The sequence below is a fragment of the Cupressus sempervirens genome, chromosome 7, assembly GCF_028749045.1.
Source record: "Cupressus sempervirens isolate cs-2001-9-10 chromosome 7, ASM2874904v1, whole genome shotgun sequence".
NCBI lineage: Eukaryota > Viridiplantae > Streptophyta > Pinopsida > Cupressales > Cupressaceae > Cupressus > Cupressus sempervirens.
The window spans coordinates 252,573,051-252,578,872 of NC_143124.1; the positions used below are offsets into that span (position 1 = coordinate 252,573,051).

At 33.2% G+C, this 5,822-nt stretch overlaps 1 pseudogene; it reads right to left on the minus strand.

Moving 5' to 3' along the window:
- Positions 1–4,356: 4,356 nt before the first annotated feature.
- On the minus strand, positions 4,357–5,610 carry LOC149546421 (protein trichome berefringence-like 7; annotated as a pseudogene).
- Positions 5,611–5,822: the final 212 nt, after the last annotated feature.

Here is a 5,822-nt window from a genome sequence, read left to right on the forward strand (position 1 = left end):
TGCATTCATTTTTATATGTAGCAGTTCTTACAACAATCTGAGGGCATGATAGCTACTATAATTAGCTATCATTTGGGCAACACATTTTTGTAGGATGAAGTATAGGCTGAAATCTAAGAAGTGAAGGGGGGCTAAAATTATTTTAAAAAATAAAATCATTCATGTGAACATGTGAAAAATATGATTATGACACTAGTTAGACTCCATAGGTCATTGGCAACAAGTCTTGGTATCATACAGATTATACCATCTTTTTGAAACCAGAGCCAACGTATGGGTCTTCACTGATTACAAAAATTTAAACGAGTTGGAAATCCGTAAGATTCAACTCAAAAGTAATCATGAGGGAAAAAAAACCCATGAAAATATGGAAAGTAGTATAGAAAATAGTGCAAAATTTTGGATTAGGAAACACATAATTCTAGGCAAGGTATCACAAAGGGTCATAGCTAAGAAGATGTATGAGAAGCCACTTTTAGGCCCTTGATGGAATCCAAGATAGGAATAGTCCTGTGACCATTTCACTAAACAATGGTATCATGTAAGTTGCAACAATTGAAAATATGTGTACAATCAAACATGTAATGCTTGTAAGGGATGGAACATCATGACATATAGGTTTAGAAGAAAACCTTTGTTAATGAAAGAAAGATTTTTCTTGACGAACATAAATGCAAAAACATACAATAGCCAAATCCCAATGAGAACTATAGGCTTTCTAATGAAAATGATAGTGATTTTGACCACTCTCTATAAAAAAGTTCTAGTAGCAATTTTCCTATAAAAAATGACATAGAAATATCCCTCCATAAACCTCCACTCATCATTGGCATGCAATTTATGTGAACCTAGCCACAACATGCAAATACTTAAGATGGTCAATCAGCTCATAGATTGTCACAATTGGACACATCACAATCTCTACATGAATAACATTGCCTTCAAACATAAGTTTGAAGAGAGGTGTACTAGGATCCAATGACAAAAAACCTTCACTCATCATTGGCATACAATTTATGTGATCTGGCCAAAACAACCAAATACTTAAGATGGTCAACCAGCTCATAGATTGTCACAATTGGGCACATCACAATCTCTACATGAATAACATTGCCTACAAACATAAGTTTCAGAGAGGTGTACCAAGATTCAACGACTAGTCACAACTTACTATAGCAATCAAAAGAAGCAAAGAATCACTACTACAATAAATATTGCTTAGCTTCTTTTTGACAGATTTGGTTCTTTAATGGTGCTTACACACTTCAAATAATCTACAAGTCACCTAGTTTGTTCGTTACCAAACATATCATGTTGTTAAGTAACATACCTCAAATACTACATCATTATTCACACTTACATTGTATAATCAAATAAGACAACTAATATCCCAACTCTTAATGGTTTTCCTATACCAAACATGTTTGTGGACTAGCATAGCAATGTAGATGATATCGATCCTACTTTCAGGGAAGAAATCAGAAAAGCAAGCCTCATATGTGACTTATGTGACTCATAGTACGTATGCAAGGAAGACCATCACCTTTCATGCCACCTAGAGTTATTTTTAATGTTTTTAGACTCCTACCTCAAAGGAAACTAGAATTTGAATATTCATATTAAACAAATGATAACTAGAAAGCCCAATCCACCATTGCCCATAGGGAACAACATTTCTCATAGCTCGTGTCATATACATAGCTGACTCCTAGCACCTTCAACCTCCTCAACATAATACTAGTCTCCCATTGCAAGCACCATGTGGTGTAGGCAACATAGCATCTTCTTAATGTTTTTTCATCTCCTTTCAATCATAAATACTGAATATTATTTGTGATAAAGATGGATACCCTAAGACCTATGTCCATCATTTTTCAAGATAAATTGTATCAAATTATAACTAGGTTCTTTAGATTGGTGGAAAATATTGATATGTAGTTAAGTTGCAAATTCTGTCCAGACACTACAATAGAATATATACTTGGAAATACAAAAAATAGTCTATCTGTTAATAGTTATTAGATGCATTAAGTGCCTCTCAGGAAATTTTTCTATTTGTTAAGAGTTGTTACATGCCTGCAACAATACATTGTTGTCCAGTAATATGTTACATTCCAACCAATTATAATTTTCCACTAAATGGCATCCAATCCAAACTATACTCCTTCCCTTTTGTAATGAGCTTGATAGACTAAGAACATCCTTTTGTTTTGGCCTTTCAAGAAGGAGAACAGAGATGAAGTGCCAACTAATTTTCTTACACTAAAATGAAAACACTATTACACTTAACCTTGAAATTGAGTTCTACAAACTTGATCCTTAATACCATCCTTTCCAACTAAGTCCATCCAACTGTACGATACTTTGCAAACCTCTAGATAAATTTCTAGTAATACTTGATTGTAATGACCTCAAAGCATGGAGCTTATACTCACACTAATTATCTAAGCTTGTCCAATCCATCTTTAACCAAACTTTTAAAACAACATGACAAAGCCACTTGCCATGCATGACCATAAAGGAAAAATTCTTTGGTTAAGAATTGAAACATAGCCACATGAACTAAACCAAAGCTCTAAATTATGACTACTACTGATTCATTGAATAAATCTATAAATAAGGATGTGTTTTAAAATTTAATGTCTTCAAAATGCTCCACTAGTAATGCTAGGAGATTCGAAATGCTTTCTATCTTCTTAACCTTTTCAATTCATCTATAAAGTTCACTATTTTTTGCTTCTATATTTTAAAGGGTTCAATTTGCACATTAATCTTCAAGGGTGACTTGCTCTTCTTGGGGGTAGCAAAGGTATCACATCTGACTTTGTACTTCTACTTTTCTATGGCAATTGAATACTTGTGTGTCCACTCTTTATAAAAGGTAAATTGATCAACAAACCTATAACATGTAGACACTTTGTCACCCTATCTTCCTCCATTATACCTTCCATTTACATAACCTCCTTAATATATAATTTTCCATCCTCCTTTCTATATTCTATGTTGGTATTGTTGTTTTTTGTGCGGGTGCCACCAATAATGCTTCCAAGAACTGTGGAGGTTGTCACTACCCGTAGACATGCTAATTGAAATTAATAACATCCTTGATAGCTCTACTATTGTAATGGTGTGATGTTTGAGGTAAGATATACTAGTGCAACACACGATTGTGATAGACTCAGTGGTAGGCCATGTATGCCTAACTAGGTAGTTTTTGCATCTTTTGTGCTATGAGTCTTCTTGTCATGCTTTATTCATTCTATCCATGCATACCATTTGCCCCCCTACAATTATTAAACAAAAATTACATGTGGTATGGAAAATTAATTGTGTGGTATGTGGCAAAACATTTTGTAATGAACAAGGTTGCTACAAATGTCAGTCCCATTGCTTGCATAGTCCACAATCCATATCAGATTCTCTCCAGGGTTAAGTTTTTATCTTATAACCTAGAATCTATAAATCAAAATTGTTTTTACCTCCATAATTGATTGTAGCAGTAGTTGAATGAGATATAATCCTTTCTATAGTTGCTTGGGTCTATGTAGATCCATAGACAACCATTCTAATATGAGATGATGCATATACTTTCATCAGATGCTAAATATGCCCACATGATTCCTTCACACTTAAATTTTTATGTTGCAACTTAGCTGCAAAATACTATTTACAATTAAATTCTTGTTATCTATTAACTATCATGCAAACTTATTCCTATAAGTGCTTGCTAGGAGCTATGTGGTAAATTGACTATGTGGTATGTGGCAAGACATTTTATAATGAACAAAGTTTCTGCAAATGTTAATCCCATTTCTTGCATGGTCCACACCATACTCTCCCCAAGGTTGAATTTTTATCTTACAAGTTATAACCCACACTCAATAAAACAAAACTATTTTCACCTCCATAAGTAACTGTAGTAGTAGTTGAATGTGATATTACCCTTTTTATACTTGCTTTGGGCTATGTAGATCCATTATAATATAAATGACACATAGACTTTCATTAGATGCTAAATATACCCACAAGATTCCTTCACATTTAAATATTTAAGTTGCAACTTAGTTGTGAAATACTCCAAACAATTGAACTTCTGTTATCTGTATAACTATCATCCAAATATATTCCTATAAGTGCTTACTAGGAGCTATGCATTATCATAGATGATTATTATGTTACAAGAAGAGTGATTTTATGATATGATGAAATTTACTAATCTTCTATATCTTTCCTTGATTCAATGAAGGAATCTTCTATACCCAAATTTACACATTGAGAAGTACCTTCTAAAAGTTAAATCAAAACTTAACAAATGTGACTTAGAATAAATGATCTTAAGTAAGGCCAGAGAGGTACTCACATTTGGAAAGTCTTTGTAGGTGTCCACCAATGTCCAAAATTGAAATCCAATATATCAGCATCAAGCCACCTTTTGTTTAGTCCATCTATTGTGTCCAAATTAAGAGTGTGGTGAACCCTTTTTGGTACATTTTTAGGTGGATTACTCATTTGTACAAGAAAAGGTGACCAATAGTACTCAATAGTGAAGTTAAAAGATCTAAAATATATATGCAGAATGCTAGTTCACTTTTTAGTTTTTAGCCCATTAATTTCATAAACTAGCCACTTATTAGTTACACCCTGCATAAGTAGGTAGATAATAGACTCCCATTGTGTTCTAGCCATGGAATCTCCAATAAATAAAACACACAATCCTCATAATCTTTGTAGAATATCAAATGGCTTAAACCTGCAACCACACCAAGATAAATCAAAACCACATCCATTCCCTATACATATGAACTCAGCTAAAATACAACAGTCAAGAATACTATTCATATTTGGCCAAATGCCTACAACACAATGGTAAATTGTGAGCCTCTTACCTGGGAGGTTGTAGATTCAAGTCTACTCAAACTTAACTAATAACAATAATTAACCTTGTCTTTAGCCTATTACCAATTTTAAAAAAATACTATTCATATTCATAAGAAGATGGGAAATCAACAAAACTTAAAACAATATAAACACAAATAATCACAAAATGAAAAGTAGAGAGTTCCAAATAGGAATAATGCTCTTCTAAAATTTGATGCATTCAAAAAAGTCAATTTAACACTCAAATATTTAGATATACCTTGGTATGTTGCAACCCAGAGGTTTTCATATCCATTTCATATAATCATGATCTTTCCTGCCATTGTTCTGACAATGGAAGCCACATTCAGCAAAAGGGAAATCAAAGACATTGTATAAGGTATATGTTTTGTCATAAACCCATTTCCCACTAAAAACATCACAACTAGAATTTGAATTGATGCCACTAAAGTTTGTATTAACTGTAGGACTAAAATGTGTAGAAGAAACAAGATCCTCTGATAACTGAGTGTGAAAATATCCCTCACTTGCAATGAAAGTTAAAGAGATGAATAGAAGGATTGCTTCCAAGAAGCAAAAACTATGATGCCCAATTTTGTAGTATCCCAGTTGTCCAACACTATAACTTCTTAGACCAAACTGGCTAGTGGGGATCCCAATAGTATTTGACAACCTTTTGAGCAATAGATCATATACAAAAATTAAATAACAAACCAATCCATAGCCCCTCATCTTGAACTAAAATTTGTGCAACATGAAAATTCACTCTTTGATTGAATTTTAAAGCACCCAGTACACCACATCAAACCCTATGTCTAGAAAGCGAAAATAAATCTTGGAAACACACATGAACAGAGTGAGTTGAGGTAGTAGATTCACTTGGAGATTATTCTTTAACTTCTTTGAAACAACATGAGTGGAATCAAAAAAAAGAAAATTGTGCA